Source organism: Scomber scombrus, chromosome 5, assembly GCF_963691925.1.
Source record: "Scomber scombrus chromosome 5, fScoSco1.1, whole genome shotgun sequence".
NCBI classification, from domain to species: domain Eukaryota; kingdom Metazoa; phylum Chordata; class Actinopteri; order Scombriformes; family Scombridae; genus Scomber; species Scomber scombrus.
In genome coordinates, this window is record NC_084974.1 from 8,268,362 (window position 1) to 8,285,541 (window position 17,180).

Sequence of the window (17,180 nt, forward strand, 5' to 3'; positions counted from 1 at the left end):
CTTGTTCAGTGCTAACTGTCGGGCTAGGAGGCCCAAGAATTTAACCTATGTGAGGCTCTCATCAAGGTAATTGAAGTCTGTGAAGATTCTCAGTCATTAACCATGAGTTGATGCCTTCCTTGAGATTTTAGCTGGAAGACTTAGGACAGCATCACCTCATACTGTCTGCTGTCACTGTTTTCCAGTCAAACTTTAACAAATGGTGGAAGCCACTTCAATGTTGTTAGTGCTTTGCAAGGGAGGGGCCAAGAAACTGGCACATTCTGGTGGTCCAGCTACTCTGAAAGGGTGACAGTTAGCATCCCACTAAAGGTAGAAAAGGCTCTCATCATGGCTGAGCATTAGAATGCAAATTCCAGTGTGCTGAGCTGACAACGTCTTATTTGAGTGCAAAGGCTGTATGAAATAAAAATGTGTGCATTATTTTCTTTGATGCTGTGTCGGCTTCACAAATAATATGTAAGAGACATTTTGTAAGACAAAATGATTCACCTCATCCATTAATGTGATTTTTCTTTTAGAAAGATCTTTAATTTGACCTTTTGTCTTTGGCAGGAATTCTGTATTTGTTTATATTTTGGAAAATTGACAATCAAAATTGGCTATGAGCAGTTTGTACCTAATAGTAAAGGTTGTAAAGACAACTTTCATTAAAAAAAACTTAAAAAAACTTTATACCAAAGAAAACTTACAAATATGATGATTCTCAGGTAAGTTCCTACTGTAAGTGTCTTTTTTTCTATAACTTGATTTATGGAAGTTTAATGATGATGGATATCAGAGATAATGATTAAGTCCTCAAGAAATTTAAGTCAGACTTAAAATGCAATATGTGTTTCATGTCTGTGTGATTTGACTGAGTTATGATTCTGAGAAGAAATATGATATATTACTCAAATTAACTTCATGCAGTACATTTGCCTTAAACTCAACTCGTCCGCACAAAGGCTTAAATTAAGGAGGAGTAGAGTGAATATTTCATTATCCATCTCCCCCTGTAATGACTCCCATATGAATGTGGTTTTCGCTGCAGTTGAAGCAACATTTGACTTGGGATAGGAAAAACACATTTGTATTTATTACGACATTAACAATGGCTGTATTCCAGGTGTCAGTTGCATGGCACTGTTACTGATGTCAGATGTTAGGGATAGCATCATCCCCTCCTCTACCCCTGTTTATGCCTATCCATTTTGGCAGTCAATTTTGACATGTCTCCTCTTTCCCCTGCAAGACCTGACATGAAACCTTCCTCCAGCCCTGTAGACATTTACCAACAACCATGCTTAAATAAAATTGACCCCTCCCTTCCAACTACAACTATAGGCCTATATATAAGGCTTGTATTTCAAATGTTTTGAAGAATGTTCAGCTGCTGTCTTAACGGCACACAATATTAAAAAAAAAAAAAAAAAAAAATACATAATCTGTGTTCTGTCAGAGCATTCCAATGAAACCTCTCAGAGTCTCCAGTGACATAATGATGTCTTCTTATGTGGCTGGATGCTCGGTTTTAGTGCAGCTTTTTGTACTGTAGATCAACAGCCTCACTTAAATAATTAAGCAGTAGTCGGGTGTCTTTGAGAGTGGCCTGGACTGGTTCCTCTCCTATATCTCAGATAGGAGTTGTCTTGTGTCTCTGTCCTTACATGTCTGAAACTGCTGCTCGATCCTGTGGTGTGCAACAGGGTTCTGTCTTGGGTCGTATACTTTTTGCTCTGGATATGCTTCCCCTAAGTCATATTACTAGAAAATTTGAAAGGTATCACTAATCACTGTTATGCAGATGACATTCAGCTGTATGTCTCTTTGTCTGATTGCCATAAATGACTCGATGGCTAAACTTTTTACACTAAATGCAGATAAGACTGAGGTCCTTATCAGTGCTCCTAAAAGCACTGCTTCCAAGGCTAGTCAGCCTACTGGGTCCCTTTCTTCAGCTGTGCAGTCTGTTATTTTTGATCAGGCTATGTAGTTTTATAACCAAATTAAATTGTTAACCTGCTCATCTTTCTTTCATTTAAGAAACATTGTAAAATGCAGGTATGTTGTATCAAAACCTGAGCTAGAGTTGATATTCACACTATCATATCATCCCACTAGACTACTGCAGTTCCCTTTTCACCAGCCTCATCAAGAGGCAAATAGTCCTGTTGGCCAGGCCCAGCAGGACAATTGACATCACACCAATCTAATCATCTTTACTTTGGCTTCCCATCAGGCTTAGGATTCATTTTGAGGTTCTTTAAGGTTCACATATAGAATCCTGAATGGGCAGGCACTTGTGTACCTCTCTGACCTGGTCCATCCTCATATCACCAGTAGGTCATTCAGGTCCTCTGACCAAGGCTTATTGGTTGTCTCTCGCACTTGACTGAAGGTGATTGTGCCTTTGAAGTGGTGACACTGTGGAACACTCTTCCTGTAGATATACAATCTGCAGTCTCTCTTTATGCCTTTTAAAAGAGTTGAAGTCTCACCTCATATTGTCTAGTGTTTGTATTTTATGTTGTATTTTATGTTTTATTGTTTGTTTTTTATTGTATCTTATATTGTAACATTTTTATGGTGGTCTTTCTTTCACAGTTTTACCGATGTCAAGCACTTTGCTTCCAGCAGTACAGGATTTCATTATCCAGCATAGGGGGCCAAGTTCAAACTCACACCAGAAGATATGCCCCTCTGGCAGCAACCAGAGCTGGAAGATACAGCTTATCATCACTTCTACTACTACACATATTCACCAGCTTAGCATAATGATGCAATATTACACTTTTACAGGTAGACAGAGACAACACAATGTATGTTAGAGGTAATTCAATAAAATGCTGAATTGTATGGTAATTATTTAATTTGGTTACTGAGGTAGATGATGATGGGGGGTTCAGATGTAAACATTTAAAAAAAAAAGCAAGATAAAGAACATATCAAGTGTTAAAAACAGAAGGATGGAAGAGCTGCAGTCAATCTGTGTTTATCAGCTATGATCCCACAATACACACAGTGAATCTTGCAAGTATATCATCCACACAAACACAGCAAGAGAAAAGTTCCTGTTTATGAGATTTTGCCACTGGCTCTAAACAAACAAATGTTGCTTTCTTCTAAGCTCAACCAGCTCCAGTGTTTGAGCCTTGGGGCTTCTTTATAAAATATGACCATCAGTATCGGCTCCAGCCTCAAAATATCAAGCCTCACATGTCAGCTTGAAAACAAGGCCAACACTCGATGCTATCAGGGCTAACACTGGTACAATATCTGCTGGATAGGGGGAACTGGTAATGCTAATCCAAAGGAAAGACACCAAGGAGAGGTCATTGCCTGCAACCTGCCCTTTACATGTTTGTGCTTTATAAATGTATAATATATTTTGAAAAACAAGGGATAACATAACAACATCTTTATCTCTCTCTTTTCTTTTCAAGCACTTTCACCTGGCATCATGTCAGGTGGTGAGTTTGTACATGGTAATGAATGTGCAGTTTTAATGTTTTCTATGTGTTTCGTAATTGACTCACTAAGTGACTAAACAGACCGTTTTCACAGCAGACATGTTTACGTTCAACAGGAACAACACAGGTGTAATTAATGCCATTTCTAACTGCACTCCATTTAAGTTCCAGGGCTCTGCTGGTGTGCATGCTGGGTTACTGACATGAATTAGTGTGGAACATATAACTGAGAACTGTGTGTTCCCTGCTGTGATATAGAAATGTCTACTGAGAAAAAAGAAGAAGGAAAAAAAAGTATATTGCATTCATCATTCTCTTTATCAACTTACAATTAATTTTCTATTTTGTAATTTTGTGTTTTGTCAACCAACTACTTTAAAAATGACATTTGTGTTAATAAAATGTATAGAAAATACTTTATTTCTTTTAAGTTAGTATTCTGATGTTGGTGATGTGTATGTATTCTGTCTCTCTGTGTGCATAACAAACTGAGGTGCTCAATTATATCAGGTTTACAATGAGGATTAATATTAGCTCTGATTATCAGATGCAAAGAATCACAGCTCTTGGACTCCAACAAAATGTGACATATTCACAAAATGGAGGCTCTCTGAATCAAAGGATCCAAGACTATCCATGACAATGGTGATAAAAGGCAGATTCTGCTGTGACATTTAAGGATCTCTTAGCAGATTATTTTCAAGTATGCACACTCCCGTTGAAAGATGATTTGCTAGATGTGGTGCCATTTTAAGCTTTTTAGCATTTGCAGTATGGAAAACAGAAAGTCACAGTGACACCTGGAAATCAGTGATTACAGACTCACAGTCTGGCAAAGCAGAAAAGATGGACACGAGGAGTCAAACAAAACACTATTAGATGAATGACAACAGGGAAATTATACACCTGGGTTGCAATAGTTTTATTTAAATGTTTGCTTATTTGATTGGCCAGCTACACCCAAACAGTCCTAATGCTGATATTGGTAATTTTCTGTCGCTCTATGTTGCACATGACTCTACTGAATATTTCAAATGGAGAGCCCTAAACATTTGGCATCATAAATACAGTATCATGCACATGTGGTTGTTATTCAGGTCTATCTAAGATGGGGCTAGTTGAATGTGACTAGTTTTTAATCAAACGTCATTTAATATATATTTTAATCTACTATAATTAATATTGCATTTGTAGCATTTATGTAAAATAATTCAAAAGTGAGTTGGACCAAAAAGTGTACAGCCTATGTTACACGTGATCAGCAGCCTGATCAACATTAACTGCATGCACACTGCTAATTGTAAATCATACAGGACTTGCCATAAATCCCACAACAGGGAGTGTGCTGACATTCAGGAAAGCTCACCAGCTGGCCAGCAGCACTGTGGAGCACGCAGCAGGGCGGTGGAAATAATGCCTCAGATGCATGAACAAGTCCAGTGGGGCCAATGCCTCTCTGCTGCTGTGGACTCATCACAATGATTATTCCGCATAATATTAATGTCTGGACACAATCATCCCTCCATGATTGAGAGAGGGGAGGAAGATGATGTGGATGGAGTATTGGATGTAAACCACTCAAGAAATGTATTTTAACTAATGTCACTCACAGTTGAACTCTTGAACACCCCCCCAGATTAACCCACCAAAAACTATGTATCACACTCAAATATAAACTCATACTGAGACAGCATATATTAAAAAAGAAAGCACAGAAGAAGTACTTCAAAAGCCAAAGAGAAAAGTAGCATTTTAAACCTTCTATTAAATGAGATACACAAGAGAGCACATCTGAGGTCATCTGGCAAGCTGTTCTGGAGACTGTAGCATTACACTTAAAAGAAGCGTCCCCAGACTTCTCTTTAATCCTTAGTACAGGCCTGCATGAGATGACCTGAGAGACCTGTTTGGCTCATAACCACTGAGCAGGTCTGAGAGCTGTTGTTGACTTAATGCTTTATAAAAAATAAAAAAGAAGCAGACTTGAAATCAAGTATGCATTATAGAAGCTGATAAAGAAATGGGAGAATTGGCGTTATAACCCTAACACATGAAATCCTGTGAACAAAAGCAGTGCAGTGGAAGAACGTGGGACTCTTTGAACAGGTTTGGATGACTGGAACAAGGACCTAGGGGATCATTACAGTTTTACCGAGTGAATAAAGGCATTCTTATTATTACTGGACTCTGAGAATAATTTGTCATTAACACAGCATGTGTTCATTATAGGAGTGAAGGAGATTGTCAAATTTGTTTAAGAGGCGCTTGACTTCATATGGTTTCATTTTCAGTCACTACCAAACTAGTTGTCTAAATATATTTTTGTCCTTAGTATTGAACACTGATCTATAGAAAGACCGATGAGGTATTTTTGTACAGATTATTCTTTTCCACCAATCCTTTACAGATGGCACATATATCTGAACATATCAGGAGAACAGTTGACCTACAGGGGGATGAAAAAAAATGCTCACAGCTTTTTACTTAAAATAGCTGACAGTCATAGTTCTTCCCCACTCTATTAACTGTGCAAAATACAACTATTATTCTAATCTATGGATATGTATGTGATTTTAGTGTCTAAATATTGGATAGTTGATACAGTCAGTGGCCCTGTGCTTCCTGATGGAGCCAAAGTGTAAATCATTGAGCACTCTAAATATATGTAACTCCATGGAGCCCTGGGGTGGCAGTAATAGAAGCACACCCTCAGTCTGGTACTGTATGCAAAGATAATACATGTATTCCAAAATAACACTGCCATACCCCAGATGGTGTAAAACGTGTTTTCAAAGTAAGACAGCTCATGTTAAATAGGTTTATGTGTACATGTAGAGTATGTACAGTGTTGATAGAGGGTCTGTGACCTTGTTAATTGTTGTGGAAACCAATATGACACTTTCCCTTAAAGAAAGAAGCTGCATTTAAAGTGTCACCAACTCAAAAGAAATATGTATTCCACTTACATGTTATATAATACAACAGTATGGTAAACCTTTTTGTTCCTTAGCTGTCAATATACATTTCTTGCCTACCTGGTAGTCACCACATATAACCCCACAGGTGAAACGGGTAGCAGCTTGTTCTGTGTCTGTACATTATTTGAATTTAGATGAATTGAAAAAGGCTAACTGCACCTGATGGTTGAACAGTATGTGAAAAATTGTTTTTTTGCTGCAGGAGGTGACAAATGAGTTGTCATGGCAGAATGAAAATGAAGAAGAAAAAAAAAGTAATTATACTTCACAACCTACATGAAGCAAATCTTAGAGCAAACTGCAGGAATGTGGCACTTTTCTCTTTAATGTCCTTGTTTCCATTCTACCTTTATTTTGGTGTTTTTCCCTGAACCCATTCTTTCAGTCTGCTTTTTTCCTTTCGTCAGGTTTAAAACATATTTATACCGTAATATTTATGCATGTTGTCCATTTGGATGTCAAGCTTGTGTTGAAGAAATATTATTGTATTGCTTCTTGTTTTTGTTCTTCCATTCATTCATTTCTTTTCATCCTCCTTCCTTTTCTTTTCTGCTTAGAGCAATAAGGAAGATTGAGTCAGCTCATTCTTGAATGTCAGAAGTAGTTTGTGTGACTAACACATTGGTTACCTGATGAACATCTGAAAAGAGAAATGTTGCTTTTGTTCTCAACTCTTGACAGAAAAATGCTGAGGCTGTTAATCTTTTGGGATGTGAGTATTATTTGTTAGTCTTGCAAACAGCACATTTGAAGCCAGCTCGGATCTGATTTGAAAGGAAATTTGACAAAGAATAGAAGAATGGAGGCCTCAGTGTCTGCATCCTGCACAGTGTACATGCACATAAAATACATGTAAATACTATGAGAGAGAATACTTCAACTCAATTTGTTCAAAGATCTGGCTCATTTGGGAAACAATAATCGTAATTGTTGAGCGTATCACCATGGAGACAGACAGTAACCAAAATTGAGGTTTACTACATCCACCCTTACATAACAGCCATTGGAAATGATTCATCTCTGCTGAATTTGACAGACTGAGAAAGACAGGGTGGTGCAGATAGTGTGTGTTTGTGGGTGTAAAGAAGACTTGTTAGTACTTTTATAGTATTTCTTTGTTTGGCTTTTTAAAGAAAAAAAAAAGAAAAAAAAGACAGAAGAAGACATATTCTCAATGAAAACATATTCTCATTTGATAAACATGCACATGTCCGGGCTGTTTTAAGAAATCACTTTTACTGATATTAAATAACAGATTTTAAGAACACTTAAAGAGTTGGGATGACTTAACAGTACGATTGAAAGAACAAAGATTAAATACAGAAAGCTCAATTATACATCAACTGTAATATTACAAATTAAACAGTTTGCATCATATTAGTTATGTAAAATATTTATAATACACTCAGACTATTTCCTCTGTCTTGAACCGAAACACTGATAATAAGAAAAACTCCTGCTGTGATTTGATGTAGTATTTGATTAGACATGATGTCATTATGCTCTCACAGAATCAGAGGTGATTGAATAATGATAATAATCACATAAAGAGGGTAACTATGGAGCTGGACGAAATCCTCATTAATTTCCTCACACATATTTCCCTTCACATCTGATGACATGTTCACAAATGGAGTGGGATGTGCGGCTCACACGTTTCTCCCTACACCCAGAGTATCTGATGTTCTTACATTTACTTATTTTCCTCTTGATACATGATTTCAAACAGAAATGCAGCATGCAATTATTCAGAGTGGAGCCACTGAATGTGTCTATTTGCTAGAATTTTTACCTGAAAAGACTGAAGAGGGAGCGACTGTACTCACTGAGAGGCCCACACTTACTGTATGTATGCTTGATGTACTGATTCAGATACTTTTCTGTTTCTAAAGACAGCTACTGTGCAACATTAGTAAACAGTTTATGAAACCAGTCACATGACAGACAAACCACAGCTGGGGTTTCATCTGTCTTGTGACTCTTTTACATGATATTACGTATGATTACTTATATCAAATATATTTGATTCCTATCATTAAACTGGACTTAAAATGTCACTGATTTAACTTACTGACTTCATGAGAGAGACAGAGAGAGATCAGTTATTAGTTATAAGTATTAATTCAAGTTATTTATAAGTTAAGGAGAGAAATAAAGCTGCAACAGTGTTATCAAAGGATCATAGTTGTGGTTTATTTCATGTTATTTTATCAGGCTTTTATCCAGTGAGTAACATATTGTATATCACAGCTGAGTTGGCAGTTGAATGTGAAATAGTTCAGTCACCATTGAGGGGAGCTGATGTATGATTTATGTGAATGACACTAAAGATTTGATCAGTAACACTCATGTACTTGAACCCCCCATGTTATAAAGCTACAAAACATTCATGCAAATATATGTTGCTTAAATGTGCAGAAAACATGTGAGACTCGTTCGATAATCTTCATGTTAAATTTGAGACATTGTGATTTAAACACAGTGTAACCTGAGTAAAAGCCACTGTCCATTGAAGGTGTTTCATCCACAAATGTCTCCATGTATAGTGAGAGGCTCAAACTTCCTTAACAGGTTACAAAACAGTTATTTGTTCTACTATGGGACAGGATGCAGATGAGGGTTATCTGAGAAATATTTCAAAATGAATGTCAGTGATCAGAGCACAGCTGAGGTTCATGTGTAAAATCACTGCCTACTTAGATAAAACACATCACCTGAACATCTGTCCCTCTCTCTCTCTCTCTCTCTCTCTCTCTCTCTCTATCTCTCTCTCTCTATCTCTCTCTCTCTCTCTCTCTCTCTCTCTCTCTCTCTCTCTCTCTCTCTCTCTCTCTCTCTCTCTCTCTCTCTCTCTCTCTCTCTCTCTCTCTCTCTCTCTCTCTCTCTCTCTCTCTCTCTCTCTCTCTCTCGTGGGGCTGAGGGAGTGGAAGGTTGTTATTTTAAGACTTCCATCACAGCCTGTGCCAGTCTTGTATCTTTCCTTGGGGACAGATTATGGCTCTCTACTCCCCCACTGTTCCCATCCTGCCCTCTCTTGCTGTGACTGTGGCTACTCCTTGTTCTCTGACATGGCTGGAGGCTGTTAATGCCAGTCAGCTGGTTCAATGACGGGAGTCAGTCAGTTGAGTAACCTCTGGCAATGTGTGTGTGTGTGTGTGTGTGTGTGTGTGTGTGTGTGTGTGTGTGTGTGTGTGTGTGTGTGTGTGTGTGTGTGTGCGTGTGTCTGTAACTGTCTAACCTTGGCAGTGACTCACAGATCATTGCCAAACAGTGAACACATACAGGAGAATACCTATCCTCATCCAAACTAAATTACTGTCAACAACATTGATCTATGCCAAGATCAACACATCAGTAACTGTCTCTTCCTCTGAGTCTCCTCTCACTCTCAAAGGAACACACACACACACACACACACACACACACACACACACACACACACACACACACACACACACACACACACACACACACACACACACACACACACACACACACACACACACGTTTCCATCACTTCAGAGGACATTTCATTGACTGACAATCATTTTCTGGAGACTTATCCTAACCTTGCACATTACCACTACTTACCTTACCATAATCTTCGCCCTAACATTAACATAACCCTGAACTAAACTAAACTTTACTGCAAGTCTTCACCCTAAAATGAATGACTTACGTGAAGGGGATGTAGGCAAGTCCTCACAATGTGACGGTGTAAACAGATTTAGGTCCCTACAACAAGAGGAATACCTGGACCACACACAACCCAGAATTAACTTTTCTATTCTCCTTTTCCAACTTTCTCTGTTTTCCATGGATGAGTGTGACCTTCTGGTGTCCAACAATGGGAGCCAACATTAAGAGGCAGCAGATGGTTCACACTGAGACTGTTGTCCTTTGATTCTGCATGGTGATTTACTCTCTCTCTCACACACACACACACACACACACACACACACACACACACACACACACACAGACACAGACACAGACACAGACACAGACACAGACACACACACACACACACACACACACACACACACACACACACACACACACACACACACACACGTCACAATGCATTTTGCTTGACATTACATATGATTTTAAAGACTTTAGAAGTCAGATAATACTAGTTTGTAAAATCTACATTATGCCCCTGACACATTACTGTTGCTACATTAACGTGCAAATGGCAAAAACAAAAATGTGTTCTCATTTATCTTTTTCATTTCCCCTTTATTGTATTTAATTACCCTTCATTCACAAGACCTAGCAGAGGATGCTACATAATATACTGCTGCGCTAAATGCTTGTAAGAAAATCGAACATGGTGTTGACACAGGACACCTGCATCACTGAGCCTCAAAGACGAAGGACAAGATGGACTGGAGTACACCAGAGTTAATGAACCATAACAGCGCGTGCAGATGGTCAGGAGTGTCTACACTTATAAACACCTGAACAACAGCAGTCATAAACTCACTCATGCACACTCTCATAGACATTCACATTTAAAAACAAAAAGGTATAGTCCAGGGAACACTACTCTGTCTTTATGCAGCATTTAAACTCTATGAACTGTGTGACTGTCAAAAGCCGACACCTTGTTGTTTTTCATCTTGTGTAGCTTGATACACTTCTTGGCTTGAGGAGCTAAAAAGAAAACCCTGCTACTCAGCTGACAAACCCGCCGAGCATCACAGACAGACAGCGCCATGGTGCATGATCTTGCCCCACTAGGCAGTTCAGGACGGTGTGAGTCCTGTCATCAGCTCACTGTAGACACATGAGCAAAAGTCATCCCGGTGACCTACAAAAGCAGCAAGGGTAGGAAAAGTAGGGTGAGCCACTGATGAGTCTGCACCATTGAATCTGCCCTCTCATATTGTCTTGAACTCTTATAAACGGTGATGGATCTTAAAGTGAAGTCATAAAGCTGAACTCCCTTAAGCATTTCATCTGCAATATATTTCAAATTACAACATTTTTAAAAGCAATTGGCACAAAACCGCACCGTTATAGACTCTGAAAAGAACCCTGAATTAACTGTCTGAAGATTAAAATATATTTACTGGCAATAAAGTTTTCCTCTTCTAGTTTTAGGATGTGGGGGTAATGGAGAAATCAATATTTGCATCACATTCATAGTGTATTAATGGATGAGATAACACCTGTTTCAGTTCAGTACTTCCTTAACCTCCCCTGCTCTGCGTGTGCATAAAGAATTTGCAGCACGGCCCTATTTAACCATTATCACATCCAGGCAGTTTAATTTGGCAACTCTGGTTTCAGGATGAAAAATACGTACTCATGCACAACATTTGCAATAAACTGACACTCTAATCCATACTGCAATTACATACAGCATGTGTGTTGTGTCTCTGTTAACCTCTCTGTGTGTCACATCCACTTCTGAAGCCTCTCCCTGACACTGTCAGCCCCACAACACAGCCATCATGACCCTTATCATCACGTCAGCAGACCCTGTCCACATCTGTGGCACAGCACCCAGACATGTGATGTGTGTGAGAGAGAGAGGGGGAGGGGGGAGAGAGGGGGAGTGCAAGTGCAGGTGTTGATGTTTATGTTTTCTGTATGAGTCTAATTCAAGTTTAATTCAGTGTAGATAACTGTGGTACATTTTGAGTGCTAAACACAGTGTTATTCACAACCTGTCTGACAGGAGAGAGGCTGTGAAAACAGGCAGCTTCATATGTGCTGCTAGAAAAAATATTCTATGAAAGCTCGTTGTTGTTGCATTTCTTCAACAGTATTATAATGAAACTTCAGCATAGAGGCTCAAATAATGGATCGCGATCTAATGAGTAACTTTAAAGTGAAGTCTTCATTTGGGTAGGTTATCAGAAATGAACTTCTTCTTGTATTTAAATTCAACTCGAGCAAAGTAGCCACTAGTTATTACTGATGTTCTATTTGGTATTAATACTTTATTGGAATATTAGCTGCAGCAGACTGTGCAAAACATGAATATAGCAGCTGACCTCGATCACCGGTTCATGCACCATCTATCTATTAACCAGCTAATGACTAGCATCCATCCATTCATACAGGTTTACACAACAGCAAATGAAAAAAAAATTCTTGCTGCTTCTGAAGAGCATTTTCCAAGAAATCTAATTTATTTTACTCAATGTTACAACTGCACAGGCTGCTTAAATCCCCTGTCAGACAGCTTTATTTTACTAGACAAATCAGTGCCAGAGTAGAGCCGTCTGTACCACTTAGTGTGGACGAGTCCTGCAGCACAGTAGCTGAATGGCTCAGAGGAAATGATGTGAGGTTGGACTCTTCAGGAGGAATGAGGCTGCCTGCGGGAGTTCGGCTGTTTGTTTAAGATGCCTCCACTCTGCTAGTAGTTTATAGTAAGGTCAAAGGTCATTCTGGATGGTGATGACCTTTTCATATGAAAAGACTCATAAGACCATTTACAGACTGGAAAAAATGCTCACTAAAGGGATAATTTATCGTAAAGGACACAGAGAGAGCACATTATGATAAGGGTGTGAAAAGCTGTTATTACTCTTAGTAGCAGAGGAAATGCAACCTTCAGTATGCATTAGATGTATTATATAAATACTCATTGTATATGTAGTTTTGCACATGAGCAAACAGGCTGTTGCTTCAAGGTAAGTCAGCATTTCTCAATGCATGTGGGATTATTCTCTTAAGTGTTGAGAATGAAAAAAAATAAATACATATTCATGCACATCATTTGCAGTAAATGCAAATTGTAATCCACAGCACAATTACAGACAGTATGTATGCTCTGTTTGTCTCTCCTGTGTCTCTGTTAACCTCTCTGTGTGTCACATCCACTTCTGAAGCCTCTCCCTGACACTGTGGTCAAACCCACAACACAGCCAGCATGACCCTTATCATCACAATGGCAGACCCTGTCCACATCTGTGGCACAGCACCCATCATGTGATGTATAATAGAGAGGGGGGAGGGGGGAGAGAGGGAGAGAGAGAGCACAAGTGTGGGTGTTATTTATGTTCTCTGTATGAGTCTAATTAAAGTTTAATTGAGTGTAGTACTGCAGTACATTTCGAGTGCAAAACACAGTGTTATTCACACTCACTGGAAAAAGCTTCTGTGAAAGCTTGTTGTTGTTACATTTATTTGACAGTATTGTAATGAAACCTCAGCATGGAGGCTCAAATAATGGATGTAGATCTAATGGCTAACTTAGAGCCAATTCAACCCACAGCTTAAGTAAAGACTTCATTTGGATTGGTTATCAGAAATAAAACTTCTGCTTCTATTTAACTTTCATTTTCATTAGTTGGAAAAATCCAAACACAGTATTGACACATGCAGGCCTTTGATAAACAGCAATTATGTCTCACTGCACCTCTATCTATTCCACCCCAGAGAGAAAACAATATGTCATTATTTTCCATAAAAAAGACAGCAGCTCAAATATCATCATTCTGCTCTCAGTTTCAACACAGATAATTATTATAGTTTTGTTTTTTAGGTTTTTTCATTTCCTTATCCAAGTATTATTACTTTAAATTGTTTAAAGATGCAGTTATGAGCCCTGCTCTCAGAGTTGTTTTGCTTTCAAGCGCTCAGAGATACAAGTGACTTTGCAAAGTCTGCAATTAGATTATGCTTTACAAAAACCAGGAATACATTACAGAAACTCTACTAACTGATCACCGTTGGATGTGCTGCACTGTTATTTTTTCTAGCAAACTTACAATCTGCTGTTATGCCCTGAGTGTTGTAAAATCAAACTACAATTCTCACTCTATGTTTCTTTACTTCATCCTTCTTGTCACATTCATCATTCAACTGTATGTCACCCTTGTAAACAGCGTGACAGCAATGGAGGATGCAGCCTGTGTTCATGCTGAAAATCTTTGTTGCTCCAACAGCAGACGGAGTGTTATCTGTATATGTGAGTGTTTGGTGGTGAGAACATTCCTCTCAAAACGATAGCTGTGAAATTCTGTGTGTGTGTGTTATCAAGGTTGAGAAGTTATCTGAGCAAAAGAAGAGACCACACAGGAGGGAAAGACTCTGAAAAGTGGAGAAGAGGAGAGCAGCAGGGCTATTTAAAGATAAAGAAGAGGCTAGTTTGAAAAGGTCTCAAAAATAATATTTGATGTAATATCCAAAATATACCCAGAGTCATATCTGTAATTAAAACCGGCTAAATTTCTCATTTCTGAGCCGAGCAGGGCAGAGCTCAAAAAAATTCCATTGAAAAATGTATTTCAGGCAAACTTTCTGTGACAATGTAAAAGTCTTCAGAATCAAGAGGAAGAGAGATGCTTTCAATCTGACTTCAATATGAAGTGAACAGCCACACGGCTGGAGCTCAGCAGATAACCCTGCAGCGAGCTGGGATGACATCCGTTGAAGAAGCACAGTTTTACCCTCCTGTAGTCTAAGGAGATGATCAATTCAGCTGCTTTGAATAAGAATCATATTATCTGCCTGTGCTAGAGGAGATATTTTCACAAAGGAGTATCAGACTCTTGGTAATGCTAATGATGTTATGACACATCAATATTCATACTACTATTGATTCACCATTTAAACTACACATCCAAATAAAAACTATATACGGATATCTGTTGTGGACACTAACATTCAATAATGCCTCCTTTAATGCCTCCTTTCATATGAATTATACTGTTATGACTATTGTATATATGCAGATGCAACATTAAACAGTGTGGATATACTGTGCATGTCCAGATGTCAGAAAATAACACATTGCCTTTTGTCTTCAGTTTGCATATACACAGTCTGTCCATTTTTCCTGGAGATTTATTAAGATTAAGTTATTAAAAAAAAAAAAAGGTCAAATGTGTTTCTACAGGCATTGCCACCATATGTGCTGTAAATGTATTTGCTCCCTGATAAAACACTTGGAAAACTGATTTCTGGATATTTCAAATACTGCGTTTGCTTTCTTGCTAGCAGTCTATTTCCTTAGCATGTTACCACCACCAAATTCAGTTTTGTGAAGTAGTGTGAAACAGTAATTAGGCACTTGTATCATGTTGTCTAGAAAAAACAGGAGCACACTTCTGAAACAACTCAACAGTGTGAGTCCATAAACCCTGTAAATGATCTCCATTAACTTTGCGATAATGATGCTACATCGCCAAACTACAACAGCAATATCAGGTTACTTTGTTCAAATTGTTCTATGGAAGTTTAACAAATTACGTGAGCTGAAAACAAATGTGTTTATTTGCATGTCACACCAATAAAATTTCAAGTGACGGAGTGTGAAAATCCCACACTGTTTAAAAGAAATGTGGCTGAGAGATTCACAAGACAATGTAACAATAGAGAAAATAAAAATCTCAAAACTGACCCTCAGAGATTCTGTGGTCAGTGAAGCAGATCACAGCTACAGATGGGCATCATTGAATACAACTCAGCTTGAATGCCAGCACAATAACAGCTACATACTACAAGTGGAACCAAACTAGATATTCAAATCAAACCAGTAATAATCTTTCCGTAAAGTCACATAGCAAAGTTCCTCATATTTTGTCACCCGTTGCACATACACAAGGGTGGCAAAATATGAGGAATACCTCACAATATAATGCATTCCAGTATGCCATCATCACCCACAATCATCACCATCATGACACAATCATCATCATCATCATCATCATCATCATCATCATCATCATCATCATCATCATCATCATCACCTAAAATGTCAACAAAAACTGAAAATGTATAAGCTTTGGAAAAATTGAATTTATTGCAGAATTGTTGATTTGGGTTGCATTCAATTTGCACAGGTGTTGCTAATCAAGTGCTCAGTGAGTGTATATATTATACAATATAGTTTATTCATTATTTAATGCAGGTACATTGCCTTTGATTTATACAAAATATTATAATCAACAAGCTTGAAATTAGATATCCAGACAGGTTTTACTCTCTCCATAGTCCATAGAAATGGAGACAGGATGATGGATAAGTGGGTTGTAAACATGTACACAACATTGTGTGTGTTTGTGTGTCTGTGTGTGTGTGTTAGCTCTTACAGTCTGTTTGTGATTTCCAGAGCTTTTGTCATTCGCAAGACAAGCAGGCGAGTGAACGTTTAATATTCTCTCACACAATCAAAAGCAGTTTGGTCAAATGTCCATCTTACCTGGAAAAAAAAAGAGAGAGAGAAGAAATGGAAATACAAGTTGTTAATCAAAATGCACAAATGATAAACCTTAACATAAAGACCTTCTCTGTAAAACACTGGAGTTAATGGATTAATGTCAAGCACGTAAAAGCTGGAAATAGACTTGGGAAAGTGCAAACTGTGCATCATTTCACAGTTGAGGTCGATGACACAATTAAATGACACAATTAAAACACTGTTACTGAGAGGACCTCCAGAATATTGACAATGGTTCACTCCTACATCATCATCATCATCATGGAAACTCATGCTCAAGAGCACAACATTTCAACACTATGACCACTGACCAATCAGACCACTAGGGGAAAAAAAAAGAGTCATCATTGCGACATGATCCTGACATGGACAAAAGTCCTGAATTTACAATAAAGTGACAAACAAGGAACAATGTTTCTAGATGTCAGTAGAAACATTTTATTGCTCCAGGCTTTCTATTTCTAGTCTAGTTTTAAAACGGAACTTCTAACAAAGTGCAAGATCTTTTATAACATAGTAATGATTTTAGCTGCATTTTAATTGTGCAAAGCTTATTTTACCCTT